The 17,654-nt window shown below is 34.1% G+C and overlaps 1 protein-coding gene and 1 long non-coding RNA gene across 3 annotated transcripts in view; one reads left to right on the top strand and one right to left on the bottom strand.

The window, feature by feature from the left end:
* The window catches only part of LOC148942355 (uncharacterized), a 225,903-nt gene that overhangs the window by 189,268 nt on the left and 18,981 nt on the right, over positions 1-17,654 (top strand). The window lies entirely within an intron of this gene.
* LOC148942356 (uncharacterized) lies at positions 10,332-14,984 on the bottom strand. The gene is made up of 2 exons (XR_016143204.1): positions 14,864-14,984; positions 10,332-10,701 (listed from the first exon to the last, which is right to left on the bottom strand). It is a non-coding gene; the product is annotated as an uncharacterized LOC148942356 (long non-coding RNA).

Raw genomic sequence — 17,654 nt, 5'->3', positions numbered from 1 at the left:
AGTGTTGCCAGATTTCTCTTCGGGCTTCTAGCCCAAAACGACAAAATTATTAGCCCAAAACTAGCGGACTGGTGTTTGCTTTCCCATGCCCAAAAACTAGCGAATTTGGCCAGGAAGCCGCAGGAAACGGTTGGGTTTTTTTCATCCTGCTTCTTCAATAGTTTCATTTTGATCGTTCTTTGTTTTCTTCATACGGAGGAAGCTGCATTTTTTTCGCCGGCAGCCGATCCTTAACCGCTTTGTTGGTCTTAATAAAAACAGTTCGATATTTCGTCGTCAGGATGAAAGGTCGAACGACGTTTAAAACGCTCTATAAGCGCAAATACTCAAGCAAAAAACATGTTAAAAGAAACACTGCAGAAATCCAATTAGTGAGCCACTTCGGTAAGAGGATCAAGATGTTTTTTATTGAAAACTGGAAAATCACAGGTACTGTCGCTTCAATGCCGACTAGTTAAATTATTGGAATCTTTTGATTAAAAAACGTGTGACGTGAACGATACGAGACTTTGGGCGTCTTTTTTCGCTATGTTCACCAATAACTAAGACACTTTTTATACCGCATTCACCGGACATGACGAAGAAAACAGACATAGAAGAAAAATATTAACTGGGGTTTTTCAAAGTACCCTTACTTTTCCATGTGCGAATATTTCAGCTGGACTTGCACCAAGAGTCTTCGGCGAGAAAACTCTGCATCTTCCATGAGGCTCTATTCTTTTGCACTGAAGACAGTTGGTGGAAGTCCAGCCGTAATCATTAACGCGAGTCCGATGATAGCGAAAAATACGCCCTGAGTCTAAATAATTAGAAGCAAAATATTATCCAGCAACAAATGCACCACAAAAAAAATACACAACTGTGGGTTATCACTCCTCAAAAAACTCATCTAACAGTTCAAAAACCGCGATGTCTTCATCTTCAGTTTCAGCATTACTTTTTTCGCACTTATACATAGAGCTGTCGAACCTTTGAAACATTGCTTTCGAAGGGATGAAATTTTGACAACATTTTTCATCCCCATGAAGGCACCCTCTAATCAATAATATCGCCGAAAGCAGCTTCAGGCCCATTCTATTCCTAACTTTTGTCTTAACGCAGTTCATTATACTAAAAACCCGTTCAACAAACGCGTTCGACACTGGTAGTGCCAAAATATTGAGTACAGAGGCGGCGAGTTCTCTAAAACAATATTCTCCCCCTGCATTTGTGTAATTGTACACAGCGACCCAAAATTGTTCAGAATTGAGAGATTCACTTTTCTCAACCACCAGTGTCCAGTCGATAGACAGCAGTCTTCTCCACTGATCTTCTATTAGTTCCACTTTCCGCAAGTTTTTATCTGGCACTGGCACAAGAAGAGACAAAGGTAGGTTATCAAAACTGCAACGAGTCTGACTCAGACAGTGCTCTGGTGATAACAAAACCACAGTTGAAAGCAATTTCATGTGTGAAGGGACTCTTTTCTTCACCTCTTCACACAATTTCTTCAGAAAGTCATAGCATCTTTTTCTAAGTTCACTCTTTTGTTCATCTGGAACTTTCGAGTTTATCAACATTCGACGGAAATTGGTTCCAAGATCAGCAAGTGTAACATCTAAAAAGTTTTCTTCTATCATTTCTATTTCGAGCAACTGAGCGGTAGTCAGTTTTTCGGCCCCTCTCACTACACGACGGAATAATGTAGAAACAAATGATTCAAAATCTTTGAACAACTTGGCTGGGTCGACAGAAGTCTGCTGAAATAAGAGGCTCATTCTGGTGAATTCTTTTGTAATAGGAAGCAGAAATGTCAAAAAGAAATAGTTCACATCATCCTCGTACATCATCGAAAGCGTGTTCGCAGTAAAACATCGCTCAGTCTGCGCTGCCCTTTTGAAGTGAGTCTTCAACTCAAGCCACTGCTCAAGAATCATATCAATGGCAGCCTCTCTGGCGAGCCAACGAGTGCCACTGAGCTGCAAAATCTTCTTTGGCTCTTTTCCCGTACTATTGATCAAGGAGTATATTTGACGATAAGCCTCCCGTCTGAGAGGGCTATTGCTGAACCAGTTATAAGTCTCTCTTAGCAAAAACTCTATGTTTGTTGGCAAAACTTTAGCTGCTGCTGACATGCACAAGTGCAACGAATGGCAAATGCATTTGATCAAAACTAGATCAGGATTATGCTCCCTTAGTTTAGTAAACAAAGAGCAGTTCTGTCCAACCATATTACTGGCACCATCAGTTCCTAGTCCTGTAATATTCTCCAGCTTCAATTTAATTTTGTTTTCAATGAAGTCCTTCAGTCCATTATAAAGGTTCTCAGCTGTAGCACTTTGAATCTCGACAAGTCCTAGGAAACGTGTCACTATTTTCTTCCTTCTATTGCAAAAGAATCTAATACATACAGCCATGTATTTGTGCGTTCCAACATCTGTAGACTCATCCAATATCAAAGAATACTTGTTATTACAATCTTGCACTATTTCTTCTAGTAGACTAGGTGCAATCACATGCACAATCAAAGCACTGCATTTCGTACGATGTAGTCTAAGTTGATCTGTTGGTTTGGCAGCAGAAGTAGCAGTTGAAGATATAATGACATTAATCAGTTCTCCTAGGTGGTCTACCGTTCTAACAGATGAGTGGCAAGCAATGTGACAGGCAATGGCAAGCTCGTGTTTCTTCACTTTGTCACTTAAAACTGTCACATGGCCATCAAGTGTCTTGCAACCTTTTGACGGGACCTGTTGCATTGACTTCAGTCTATGTTTTTGAGAGCTAGCATGCACTGACAGGTCATTATGATGAGCCCTAATTTCTTTTCTGCACGCCGTACAGTATGCTTTTGACTCATCAGTTGGGCATTGCTTGACCCAAGGAAATTCATTCTCCCACCTTTCATTATATGTTTTGGCATGCTTCGCCCATTTTCCCATGGCGACAATCTGAAAAAAGGGATGTTTTAACCACCTGCTTGTTCTAACCATCTAAAGCAAACTGCTGGAAAAGCATGAACAACTTTTTTGTGTCTATCTGCTGCAGAAAAGTCTTAAATGAAACAGGAATAGGTTTTACCCTTTCATTTAAAGCTTAGTTTTGGCTAAAAATTCCTGAAATTATTAATTAGCAAGCACATCAAGCTAACTGGGGATTTGCATCAACTGAATTTTTCTGATTGTCCCATGCACTCAAGAATATTAAGCTTCTGACAGTTATAGTTTTACATGAAGTATAATTTAATTTGGCATATTGTCTGATAATCCAAAACATACCCCATCAACATCATTGTCAATCTAACCAGCTAGCAAGTTGGCAATTATTATTAAAAAATTGGCAATTACACCAAAATAAACAAATTGTCACCCATTTTTAGTATGAGGGTTCTTTATAACCATTAACCATTTCACTCTGATTTTTAGTAAGCCAGAAAGAGGAATTATATAGTTTTTGTATAGCCATTAGGGTAACGGAGCTGGTAGACGGCCAGGTCATAGTAGCCAGACAGTCAAACAGAAATAAATTTAGAACTCATTCGTTTTCTAAGACATGATTCCACAAAACCAAATGTTTGAAAGATACCTTCATTGTCAAAACTGACGGGTTCCAATTCCTGGATGTCAGCTTCCAATCTATATGGTCCTGCAATGCTAGGAAAAGTATTCAATGGAACATCTTCAAGCTTAGGAGACAAACAAATGTTTGAAATATCAAAGAGCTCTTCACTCTCACTAGGTAAAGCGTCTTCAACTTCTAAAACAAAACATGAATAAAAGGGACATAAAGGGCGAATACAAGAGCGAAGTTTTCTTAACAAATCCAACTGTTTTTCATTTTATAATTAATTTTAAAAAGTGTCTTGATGAAAAGTAAATGGCTACATTAATCCAAAGATGAACTGAAACAAAGTAAAATAGTTTTTGAAGTATAGAACTACTGGCGGGCGGCGCTTACTCCCCCCCCCCACCACCCCGCAAATACCCCTGTGGAAAAAAAGGCGTTCCAAATTATAGAATTTTATTTTAGTTTTGTTTTTTTAATGTCCGGAGGGGAAAGAAATTTTTTTACTTATGTTTTATGCACCAATCACTCAAGTTTATACTGTGTAAAACTCAATAACAAACAGACTGTTTCTTTACTTTAGAAACAAATCTGTGCTATAGTTTTACATATTAGGGGGGGGGGGTGTAAAGTAGAGCGGGTCAGCATGACAAATTTGTTTGGTTCAATTATTATGCATATTAGATAGATTTATAGATAAGTGTAATTTAAAGCCAAATATACGGCAATGAACAGAGTAAAGTAACAAATGGAAGGCCTAAATAACAAACTTTGATCGGCGATCATCATAAAACACGACATTAAACTAATAATAGTACTTAATACTTGGAATTATAGTCATTGAAAATAATAAACACTTACCACTTGGAAAAAATGCTCCAAGGGCATACTTTACAACCCTTGTCCCGGACTCTGGTGGTTTGTAACGACGCCAAAAGCCTTAGTATATGATCTCTGGACTATTTTGAATAAATGAGTGTCTCAAAATTTCTATTGTCTGCATGTTGGGAAAACAAGACGTGGGGGGCGGGAAGGTAGCTGCCCTCTGATCACTTTGACTAAAAAAAAAGGCACTAAAACTTCTGATTACCCATTCAATGAGACCCCTCTGAAGTATATACGACCACCCTTTCTAAAAAAAAACATTATATACCCCTAGGGCATAACTTACAACCCTTACAATGAGGGCTGTGGGGTGGTTCATCCTCAAAGACTACATGTCCGTTCTCTTAAACTCTGCTTAACAAAAAATTGCTCTCTTAAAATTTTGATTGGATGTGTTGGGGGAAATGATGGGCGTGGAGGGGGGCTTGTTGCTCTCAAATCTCTTTTGACTCTTAATATTGTTTAGACTATTTTGAACAAAATGGCTATTTCACAATTTCAATCAGGTGCATTTGGTGAAATGAAGGGTAGTCGGGGGGAGGGGGCTAGTTGCCCTCCTTCACTTCTGACACTTAAAAGGGAACTATAACTTCCAATTTTCAACTAAATGAGACTCCTCTAAAGTTTATACAACCATCCCTTCCATTAAAATCTTAAATTCCCCCAGGGCATAACTTTAAACCCTTTCCCCCAGGCTTTGGCGGTTTGTTTCAACCCCAATAGCCTTGTTATATAATCTTTGAGCTAATTTAAATAAAATTACTATCTCAAAATTCCAATTGGATGGAATTAAAAAGGGCACTGGAACTTCTGATTACCAATCCAATGAGCCACCTCCAAAAATCATACGACACCCTTTCTATAAAAACCTTATATACCCCCAGGGCAAAACTTAAAACCCATGTTTTTGGGGCTCTGGGGGGGGGGTGGGTGTCGCCCTTATAAATAAAATTTTCGGAAATTTCCAATACGCTGAACAAAATGGCTATCTCAAAAGTCAAATTGGATATGTTAGGAAAATTATGGACGTTGGGGGCTAGATGCCTTCCAATCACTTTTGACTAACAAAAAGGGCACTAGCCCTTTCAATTTCAGATCGAATGACTACTTTTTGAAGTTTCTAAGACAACTTCTTTTTATAAAGAAACGCCCTGGTCTAAAACAAAAAACAAAAAAATGATAATATATAAATAATACATTGTGTCAACATCGTTCTTTACTTTGGCAGCGCTATTGCGCTGCCTGTGATAAAAAGATATTAACAGATAAAAGTCAATCTACAATAAAATCGTTTAAATAATTTACCAAGGAAGAACAAAACCCACAGAGCAAACAAATACCAGTCTACAAATTTGGAAAATTAGGTATAATAAGAGGTTGGAATAAATTCAAGAGTGATAAATTTGATCGTTATGAAACTGATTTCGCAACTTTAAGAATTTTATTCACTGATTTGTAGATCCAGTAGTTAGTAGTTAATGTTAATTAATAGAAACAGATTTCTAATCACTGAATATTGGAGTGAAAAATTAAATGGCACTTATTCAATAGTGTTAAACTTTTAGCCGACATAAAAAAGGTCGAAAAATATTAATTCTCATACTAATTGTTTTTTTAACTTTCAAAATTCTTTTTATTCAAGTAAAAACGTTCAGTGACTTTTTTTTAATATGGTTAACAGTTCCTTCTTTATCTCATCAAAAAAAAAAATTCAGCGGATTTTTTTTTTATTTCTAAGTATAAATTTATGCTACGACAAAATTCGGTTAATTATAACTTGTGCATCACGATCAACTTCCAGGGAGTCAAATTCTCGAAGTGACGTGGAAATCCTGGAAGAAACAGACTCAGGTTCTGGTGATAGAGAAGAATTTGAAGTTTCGATTAGGGTTTCGGCAACAATTGTTGACGTAACTTAAAAACCTAAAATCACACAAAAAAAAATATATAAAAATATAATCAAAATCAAGTACTCACAAACAATAAGTTTCCAACATCCAAGAAAGCAATAAAAACAGATCGGAAAGTTTAAAATGGTCGCAAATCGAGAATCTCAAACAAAACTGAATAGTGATAATCTACACATTATTTCAATGTATTTTGTTAATTACTTCCTTTTCTGCAAATTTTTGAAATAATTTAAAAGAGTTCCTCTGTTAAGAAAAAGAAAACAGGAAAATTTGAATTTGCAATTAATCAAACTTTAGTTCAAATGAAAAAGAGGTAAATTATGTGCAGGGGTAACTTATACGAGTGGGAACTGGTGCTAGTGTTGAAAACATTTAATTTTTTTTACTTTTATAACTTTAATAAATCAAATAATATTAACATTTTGCTTACTAAGTATCAGTATATGTATATTAAACTGACAATGATCATTCATTTGTATTTTTTTCCGTAAAGTGCAAATTATGTTCTGGCCTTGGGAAGGCATAGGGGTTTTGAGCCCCACTCATGTAAATTTCTGCTCTTTTTGAGTTTGACTCGGTTATCAATTGTAATTTCTGTTCGTTTTGGCTTTCATTTATTTATCGGTGCTGATTTGTGGTAGTTTCACGCTTGGTAGATTATTTGATTTTATTTTTGCTCATTTTTGGTTTAATGGAGTTCTTTACTTTTCTTTGAAAAACTTATTTTGTGGAAAAAGTTTCTTTTTAATTAATTTTTTTTCTTTTTATATTGATATTGTCTTTTCAGGTAAAAAGAAAATGATTATTTAAATTTTTTCGTTTTTTTTTTAATACTTTATAGTTTGGCCTGATATTTTTATTCTGGAGAATTTTTTTTTTAGCAATTTTTAACAACATACACCCTTTTAAAAATATTGACAAAAATAGTAGTGTTCAATTTATTTTCATACCTCCTATAGTTGACCTGAAATAGAAAACTTGATATCATTCACAATAAATCTGCTTACTTTCTTTGACAGCTTGTATACACTTACGCTATTTTGATTTAGTTAAATTTTAAGAGCAGAAGTAACCCCGAAAGTTTGAACATAATACCCTCAGTCTTTCTTGGGATACTGCTGAGATGCCTTATTGGTATTTAGAATTAAAAGAGTGCTTTTTGTTTTTATATTAAGGAAACTTTTTTTTTTAAATTATTGTGGGCAAATTGGGGGGTGGGCATGGGAGGGGGACTAGTGCCCTCCAACCACTTTCGACTATTAAAAAGGACATTAACCCTTCCTATTTTAAATCGAATGAGCCCTTTTCAAAATTCCTAAGACAAATCCTTCGATAAGAAGTGCCCTGGTCAAAACAAAAAAAAAGATAAAAATAATAATACATTGTACCCACATTGATCTTAACTATAAAAATTTAAAGCCGTCCTATCACGCTATACTATTAAAAAGGGCAAAAGCCCCTTCAATTTCCAATAGATTGAGCCCTTTTTGAGTTTCTACGACAGCACTTTCTATAAACACCTTATATGCCCCCAAGTCAGAAATTACAACCCTTGCCCTGAGGGCTCTGAGGGGGCTGTCATCCTCAAACATCCAATTTTCAGAACTTTCAACTAAGTTAAACGAAATGGCTATCTCAACATTTTGATTGGATATGTTTGGGGAAATGGTTGGCATGAGAGGGGCGTTAGGTACTCTCCAATCACTTTCAAATATAAAAAAAGGCACTAGCCCTTTCAATTTCCAATCAAATGAGCCCTTTTGAAGTTTCTACGACAAGGCTTTCAATAAAAACATTATATACCCCAAGGACATAACTTACAACCCTTGCCAGGGGACTGGGGGAGGGGGGGGGGAGAGTGTCAGACTCGCAGAATTAGGGTGCAGAACTTTCAACTACGTTAAAGAAAATTGCTGTCTAAAACATGTGTTTGACTAAGTGCGGGTACAGGGTGGGCGAGAGAGGGGGGTTAGTTGCCATCCAATCACTTCCGACTATTCAAATGGACACTGGCCCTTTCAATTTCCAGACAAATGAGCCCTTTTTGGAGTTTCTACGACAGCGCTTTCTATAAAAACCATATATGCCCCAGGGCATAAATTACAATCCTTGACCTGAGGGCTGTGTGGGGGTTGTCATCCTCAGACATTTTCTGGACCTTTCAACTACACGGAACAAAATGGCTATCTCAAAATTTTGATTGAATGTGTTAAGGGAAATGGTGGGCGTGAGAGGGGGTTTGCTTGCCATCAAATCACTTTCGACTATTAAAAAGGGCACTAGACGTTTAAATTTCCCTATCCAATTATTCCTGTTTGAAGTTTCTACAACAACGCTTTCTATAAAAAAAAAACAACCTTATATGCCCTCAGAGCATAACTTACAACTCTTGCCCTGAGGGCTTTGAGTGGGTTATCATCCTCAAAAACCTAATTTCCAGAACTTTCAACTATGTTGAACAAACTGGCAATCTAAAAATTGTTATTGAATGTGTTTGGATTAATGGTGGACTTAGAAAGAGTGTTAATTGCCATCCGATCACTTTTATCTATTAAAAAGGGCACTGGCCATTTCAATTTTCAATCACATAAACACATTTTGAAGTTTCCACAATAACAAATTAAAAAAGAAACCGTATATGCCCCCAGGACATAACTTAAAACCCTTGCCCTGAGAGCTGTGGGGTAGTTTCCTCCTTAAAAACATGACTTCTATCTGGAAATCAACTGCACTGAACAAAATGGCAATTTAAAATTTTGATTGGATGTTTTTGGGGAAATCGTGGGCGTGGAAGAAGTATTAGTTGCCGTCCAATCACTTTCGACTATTAAGTTTCTAAAACAACTACTTCAAAACGAAGTGCCCTGGTCTAAGACCAAGAACCAAAAAAAAATAATAATAATACAGCGTGCCAACATCGTTCTTTACTTAGGCAGCTCTATTGCGCTGCCTATGATGAGGGGGCCTAAACTTCCAAAATACACGAGTTATTTGCGCTTTATAAAGAAAAAAGAATACAAATCAAGTTTGAAAAAAAAGAAAAAAATCATATTAAATATATTTTTGATTTTCATTTAGTATTTCTTAACAAAATACTACTTTTTGTCTCAAGTTTTCACTTTTAGTTCAAATGATTTTTTAATATGAAAAACAGATGCATAAAAAAAATTATAGAACTAAGGGACTAAGGGTTATCTGTATATACCTTAGTAAGAGAATATGTAAACACATCACACAAACTAGTTAGTTATTGCCGTTACAGGTAGGCACATTAGAGCTTTCCGTTACAGACCAAATATTTGACCGAAAGAGTAATTTTTTTGGTAAAGTACCACATATAGTATATCGTCAGATGGGTATCAAAAAGACGTATCTTCAAAATTGTAAAACTTTCAGAAGAGCAAGGACGGGCAAGAGGATTTGAAAGTGATTGATTTAGTTTAAACTTTGGTTTGAATTATGTTCACACTGGAATGGCCTCAGCTCTTTCGTTTTTTTGTCTTCTTCCATTTTTTGTCAATAAAAAGTACTAGAAAAATCTGGTTTTCAAATGCCCCAAAACAATTATTTTTTTAATTCTAGGAGGGTTTATACCCCCTGGATATCAATAGAATTTTATATCTAACACAAAACCTGACTTTTGTCAGGTTTGTCACTTTTGTCATTATTAAAACCCAATAGGACTTGTTATGCATCTCTAGTTTTATATTGCATAACGAATCGTTCTAAAAAAAAAAAAAAACTTTTTAATTCACTAACACAAAATGAATCCTGAATTTTGTCCGAATCTAGCATTTTTATTAAATTAATGTTTTAAAGTAAAAATTTCCGATCCACAATTCTCACAATACCAGTCCATATTCTGCTTGTTTTAAAAGCTTAATCAGTCATGTTAAATCAAGAAAATAATTAACAGATTTATATCTTAATTCAGAAAGAAATATAGACAATATAGTTCAGAACTTTATTCTTGGCCATCCAGATGTACGGAATTCACGAAACGCCTTTCAATTAACACTTTGAAAGTTGTTGTTAAACTTCAAAACCGGTTTAGCAAATGCCTGCTTACCGGAATAAGATAAGAAAAATTCATAAAAAGATTAGTTTAAAATACTAAAATTTAGTCCATGTACCCTAGTTTGTTTTTAATTAAATATTCATGATTCCACAAAACCAAATGTTTCAAAGATACCTTCATGGTCAAAACTGATGTGTTCCAATTCCTGGATGTCAGCTTCCAATTTATATGGTCCTGCAATGCTAGGAAAAGTATTCAAAGGAACAGCTTCAAGCTTAGGAGACAAACAAATGTTTGAAATATCAAAGAGCTCCTCACTCTCACTAGGTAAAGCGTCTTCAACTTCTAAAACGAAACATGAATAAAAAGGACATAAGGACAAGGACGAAGTATTCGTAACAAATCCAACTGTTTTTCATTTTATAAATAATTTTAAAAACTGTCTTAATGAAAAGTAAATGGCTACAGTAATCCAAAGATGAGCAGAAACAAAGTCAAATAATTTTTGAAGTATAGAACTACTGGCGGTCGGCGTTTACTCCCCCCCCCCACCTCCCCGAAAAGAACCCGGTGGAAAATAAGGATTTCCAAATTTTTGAATTTTATTTGAGTTTTGTTTTTTTAATTTCCGTAGGGGCAAGGAATTTTGGTAATTGTTTATTATGACCAATCACTCAAGTTTACGCTGTTTAAAACTCGATAACAAACCGATTTTTTCGTTACTTTATAAAAAAATCTGGGCTATAGATTTGCATATTAGGGGGGGGGGGTGTTAAGTAGAGTGGGTAAACATGCCAAATTTTTTTGGTTCAATTATTATGAATATTAGATAGATTTATAGATAAGTGTAATTTAAAGCCAAATATACGGCCATGAACATAGTAAAGTAACAAATGGAAGGCCTAAATAACATAAACTTTGATCAGTAATAATCATAAAACACTACATGGACCTTATAATAGTACTTAATGCTTTGAAATACAGTCATTTAAAATAATAAACACTTAACACTTAGAAAAAACACTTAACCCATGGAAAAAACATTTAAATGAAACATTACATTTACTTTATACTGGGATTTTTTTTTACGCATGTACTATTTAAGACACTTGTAAGCATCGAGTAATGCACCAAATAATCTTCTTTAACTCTGAAAAGCGGGTAAGTATATCTGTCTTCATTGGAACATTTTTCTAAAAATGTCTTTTAAATCTTGCACTATTTGCCAGGCAAAAAGCTCTGAGCTGCATCCAGAACGTCAAATATCTAGATGGTCAATTCAGCTTAAGGTAGAACTTCTGCCCATAAACCACATTAATATCTTTAAATAATGTTTTTGGTTTTTCTATCTCCTCATTCTATTTTTGGATCATTTGATTCTCTAGTACTATCTTAATCTCATTCTCCTATTTTGGATTTATATCCATTGATCCTCTACCTTCATTCCAAACAAAAGAAAACACTGTTTTTTCTAAAATGTGGTGGCCATGTTCATTTTTTCCCCTGCGAGAGTCAATCTTTATAAGCTGCCTTAAGCAACCTGTCACTTGGTAACTGGACGACTCAACCAAATTTTAATCATTGAGACTAGTCTGTAATTTTTTAGTGGACATATACCTAGAAAGAATTATTTTCTGACTTCAAACTGTCCAAACACTTAGTGGCCATGTTCATTTTTTCCCCTGCGAGAGTCAATCTTCATAAGCTGCCTTAAGCAACCTGTCACTTCGTAACTGGACGACTCTCAACCAAATTTTAATCATTGAGACTAGTCTGTAATTTTTTAGTGGCCATATACCTAGAAAGAATTATTTTCTGACTTCAAATAGTCCAAACACTTTACCCCTCCCCCTGTTATGTGCAAACATATAGCAAAAATTATATATTTCCCAAATATTCTGTCACTTCTCTTAGTCTTGTCTCATACTAGGCTGAGTCAACTAGCAGAGAAACCGGTTGATTCTCGATTTTTACACAGCGTAAACTTGAGTGCGGGGCACATGATACCCAAGTACAAAAATTCCTTCCCCCTATGGAAATTAAAAAATGAAACTCAAATAAAATTCTCAAATTTGGATAGCCGTATTTTCCACGGGGGTGGGGGGTGGTGGTATTTACCGGAGGCATTTTCCACGGGGGGGGGGGGTATTTACTGGAGGCACTTACCGCGGAGGGGGGGGGTATTTACCGGAGGCATTTTCCGCGGGGGGATATTTTCCTCGGGAAAGTGGGGCGGTGGTATTACTTTCCACGGGGGAGTGTATTTTCCGGGAGGGAGGTTATGTTTTCCGGAGGGGGGGGGGGGTAAACGCATATAACCCTAACAGCCCACATAAATGAATCAATTCCAAAAAGAACTTAAATAAAAAGGTATAATCACGAAAAAGACAACCCAAGGAAAAACTACCAGAAAAACGAGTAAGGCTAAGGACAGATGGGTCTACTAGAGAAAAAATACATGATATTTTCAAATATACAATATTTTGAAACAAATGATATACTTTCAATTGGAAATGTAGTGATTAAAAGGGTAACTAATTTGAAGTATTTGGGAATAATTGTTGATGAAATGATTACATGGAAAGATCAAGTGAGGGCACTTACCATCAAACTTTCCCCAGGGACAGGTATTCTAAATAGACTTAAGCCCTTTATTCCTCATAAAGCACTTAAAACTTTATATTATACCGTCGTTTCGTCAAATTTTGATACATGATGCGCTATTTTGTGTAATTTGTTTTGTTATAAAACAACTAAAAAACAACTAAAAAAATGGGCAGTAAAAACACTATTTTAATATAAATACTCTACAAGCGATTCATCCCCAACTGGCGAAAGTTCTAAAATGTTTCTAAAATATCTATGCTCCAAGTTGCAAGTTAAATTGTGTATTAATTCTTTAGAACCACTTGGACAAAGAAAACTTAATATGTTTCAAATTGCTTCAGAATATGATTCATACCCAAAAACTTCATCTGAAATTAATTTACTCATATCAGAAATGCACCACAGCCATAGAAGTGCACTGTCATTACGACATGTTGAAGTAGAGGTGTGAAATCTGTTGCCCAACTATATAAAGGAACCAATTTCGCAGAGTCCCTTCCACAAAAATATTAAAAAATATCTTCTGGAGTGGATTAAAGTTGTTTGTTTTGTTTTTCCGTTGAAATTTTTTGTGAATAAGGTATGTGAACCAGTTGCTTCTTTGTTAGAACTTTAATGGAAAAGATGGGTAATTTTTGTATGTGGGAATTGATTTTGAAAGGGGTTAGAAATTATCTTGGGCTAAACAGTTATGGCCAAAAACTTTTTTTTATATATTTTTTAGTTTATGAAATAATTTTAATAAATTTAATAGATTTTTAAATTTATACAGACCACTAGCAAAAAAAAAATTATCACTTCTGTTGCAATCTTGAATATAACTTGGTAACAAAGAGCAATTGAAGCCAGTGGTGATTCTGACCTTTTTTGAGCACATATGAAATTTTGATTAGCCCCCCCCCCTGAGTAGTCTCCCAAAAATTTTAATGCCAAATTTTAAAAAAATTTTATTTAACACCAAAATATTTTATTTCTTAAAATCTGAACTTTTCTTACTTTATACACAAACAGATATGAAAAAAAAAAAAAAAATTGGATTCAATTGACTTATAATTACTGGCAACTGTGCCCTCCACTTTATTTTGATGAAAATAAAATTTAAAAATTAAAATACAATTATGAATGCTACATTATTTATTTAAAATTTTGTGCCACTGAAATTTTATTTTAGCCCTCTAAAACCACCTCTGATTGAAGCAGAAGTCAATAGAAAATGAACAAACCACATTTCATATAAGAATATAATAAAAAAACATTTCACACAAATTGAAAAGAAGGCACAAATGCAAAGAATAATATAGCCAAATCTAAGGGATATTAAGCTTGAAAACTTTGCATTTAAATTATGAAATTTTAATAGAATTGCATTAAAATATTGCTGTTTAATTCTAACAAGGCATCCTTTAATGAATTTTAGCAAGATTCTGTATTTTTGATTTGTAGCTACTATATACTTTAATTGTTTTTTTTTTTATATATACAGTTTAGCAAGTTAAAAAATAGCTAAATAAACAATTTATAAAATAGTATAAAAGAAAAATGACAATTAAAGGAAGCTGTTCCTTCAGATAAATTTTATGGCTGCCACATAACAACCTTCAATTTTGTTTGTAATGTTTTTTTTTTATAATGCCTGCATTCAAGAATGAAAAACTTCTCAAACAGACAAAATTACATTTATTATATTAACATTCTATGTGTTTTATATAGCGAAACACTTTAATCTACCTTAGATCTTAAGGGTTTGATACAAGGGTATATACAGTTACATATTTTTTGTGTTTTTTTTCCCTGAACAGTACTCAATAAGCAAGATAGAAAGAAAAGAAAAAAATGATTTACTAGAGCAAATAAAGCTTTATTACTATTCTGTTATTTCAAATTTAATTAAAAAACCTACCATTCTTAACAGCACAAATTTCAGAAAGGTAAACATCTTCATGCATTGGAATTTGAGGCACTTCAATAACAGAGACCCCAAATTGAGCAAATACCACGTATTTAAGGTTTACTCCTGGCAATAACACCTGGATACACTACTCCCGTTTTACAAGAGGTGAGTAGAAGCACAAAGTCCATAAAAATACACAATCTACAGTAACTGCTTCAAATAATCCCAAAGCTGGTTGTGTAATGATTTAGTTCAAAGCATAAGTTAAACTTCTTCAGTAGTCAATAGCATTTGAAATATGATAAGTTTTAATTTTTTTTTCTTTTAATAAAGAGCATGCTATAACTTAAAAGCTGTCTCCATATCTAACTGTAAACAAAGTTTAAATTTATAATTTAACTCAATCCAAATTTCAAAGTAAAGAAGCAGAATTTACCTTTTTACTTTCAAAAATTTAGTACATGGTTAAGGAGATATTCTCATTTGAAGACTAAACCACAGCACAGTTGCATATTCAGCAGCTTCCTCAATAAAGATGCTTAAGAATGGGATCTTTTCCCATCTTCCGTTTCTAGGATAGGAGGCAATGAAAGCTCAAAAACAGCACATCTTTTCCTTAATTTCAAAATATTTCCACATAAAAAGTGCAGAAGAATATAGGCTTTTATTAACTTGGATAAGTGAAACCTTCTCAGTATTATTCAAAATCTAAACTAGGACCAAGGAAGATGTTCCCTGGTTTTGCTGCAACTGCTCATATTTTTTTTTTACATGTGGATTAAATTTTATAGGGAGAAAACTTCAGAAGGGTGTGGATTTTACACATGCTGAGGAGGGGGATTTTTGGGTGGAGAATTTTCTGCAAAAGATGAATTGCCTGTGGGGATAATTTTTCTGGGTGGAGAATTGTCTTACCTATAGTTGTAAATAATATACAACTATACAACTAGTTGCATATTTTTTTGTCTACCATCTTGTTATATATCATGTATTCCTTGTTAAAACAGTTGGCTGAATTGTTTTCAGGGGACTTGGGAAAACCACTGGGTATAATTCTAACTACACAATTTTGAGAGAAATGTTGAAGTAAGATGTCATTGTTGTGTCCACTCAAAAGCTTTAATCAAGATGTTCAATTAAAATTATTATGATATTTGAAAAGAATATAAAAAGTGCAACGAGCTGCGCCTTCTCCTATTCTCCAACTAATAGAGGTGGAAACATCCTTAATTTTAAACCCAGTTTTTGTTTGGGCAGTAGAAAAACACTTACAATTTGGGCTTTATATTTTTCAACTAGGGGTCATGGTGAAAAAGAAGAAAAGCCATATCCATCAATAACATAAAGAAACAATTTAGAATGTTTGGTAGCAGACTTGAGTTACAGCTCTTCTGAAGGTAACATCATAATAAAACATACATGACTATTTTACTCCCTATTTTATATTCTTTTTCAATATAAATTTCATCACTCTGACAAAAACCATGCATTTTCTCCCCCCCCCTCCCAATAGTTTTATACATAGACCTAGTAATATATTTCCTTGTTACTGAATGTTATCATAAGCAATCGGTTTTATGTTGAAAAGGTGTTTGTGTAGGCTAATGATTTGAAGCAACCAGTTTGATCTGAAACTGTTTTCATTATTTGTGTAAATGCATGACCATTCCACCCCATAAGAAGACATGTTAAAAAACAATTTTTACTTCATGCAGAATAATTGTAGATAACATATATTCCAGCAGGAGAACCTTTATCTTCACTTTTTTTTTAGTTTTGCAATAAAATTTTTGAAAAAAGCTATGCTTTTGATAAGCATTTTCTTGGTTTTCAACTTTGTGCCGAAAGATATGCTATCCTAAATTTATTTATAAATTTATTTATAGATGGCAGAATACTTTCTGCACAAAGTTTCTAGAAGTTTCTTAGTACTTGTCTAGAATCCATTAAAAAAGTGGGAAAGACTGCATGTAGAATTTCAAATATGTCATGCAAAAAACAGGTTTCTGCTGGCTAGTGAGTTGCTCACTCTGTGACAAAGATTTAAACTTTAGTTTTTAAGGGTTGAAGGGGCAAAAAAGGTACCTAAGTTAGGTTATGTATTTAATATGTGCTATGCCTTACCCCCCCCCCCCCCCCCCTAATGTGCAAATATTTCGCCTAAATTTTTTTCTAAACTTTTATATTTTAATCCTATTTTGTTTTATTTCATTAGTATTAACAAAACTTCACTTATCACATGTTTACTGCATTCTAGACAAGTAGCAGTTTTTTTTTGTAACAATCTGCCATAGCATGTATATTTCCATACTTCTGCCACTGTGTTTTCAATTGCAATACATATAAATTATTTTCTTAAATGATAGGGCATTTAGCAGATTTTTCAAAATTGTACAAAATATTACTGTGAAAATTACGAATTTCTTTAAAAAACTGGAAAAATAAGGAAAGTTGTGAAGATAAAGGTTCTCCTGCTGGAAAATATGTTAACTAGGATTATTTTGCACATTATGAAATAAGAACTGTTTTTTAATACATCTACATATGAGGTAAAATGGTCATAAATTTACACCTAAATATTTACCCAAATTTTATTTTAAAAGATGGATTATAAAAATAGAAGAGAACATAATAATTGGACTAATAGGAATATTCTAAATATTATAAAGTAATATTTTGTCATTGTTTGGTTGGTTTCTTTTTACACCCAAGGGCTACATGAGACAATTAGGCTAGAAAGTGTTGATGATGACCAACAGAAAATGCAAACTAAACAATAAACATCAGCATAAAACTAGCA

The sequence above is a fragment of the Artemia sp. Qi Xiang Cuo genome, chromosome 17 (assembly GCF_049724085.1).
Source record: "Artemia sp. Qi Xiang Cuo chromosome 17, ASM4972408v1, whole genome shotgun sequence".
Lineage (NCBI taxonomy): Eukaryota > Metazoa > Arthropoda > Branchiopoda > Anostraca > Artemiidae > Artemia > Artemia sp. Qi Xiang Cuo.
Note: the sequence above shows the minus strand (reverse complement) of the source record. Positions and strands in the feature narration are given on the sequence as shown.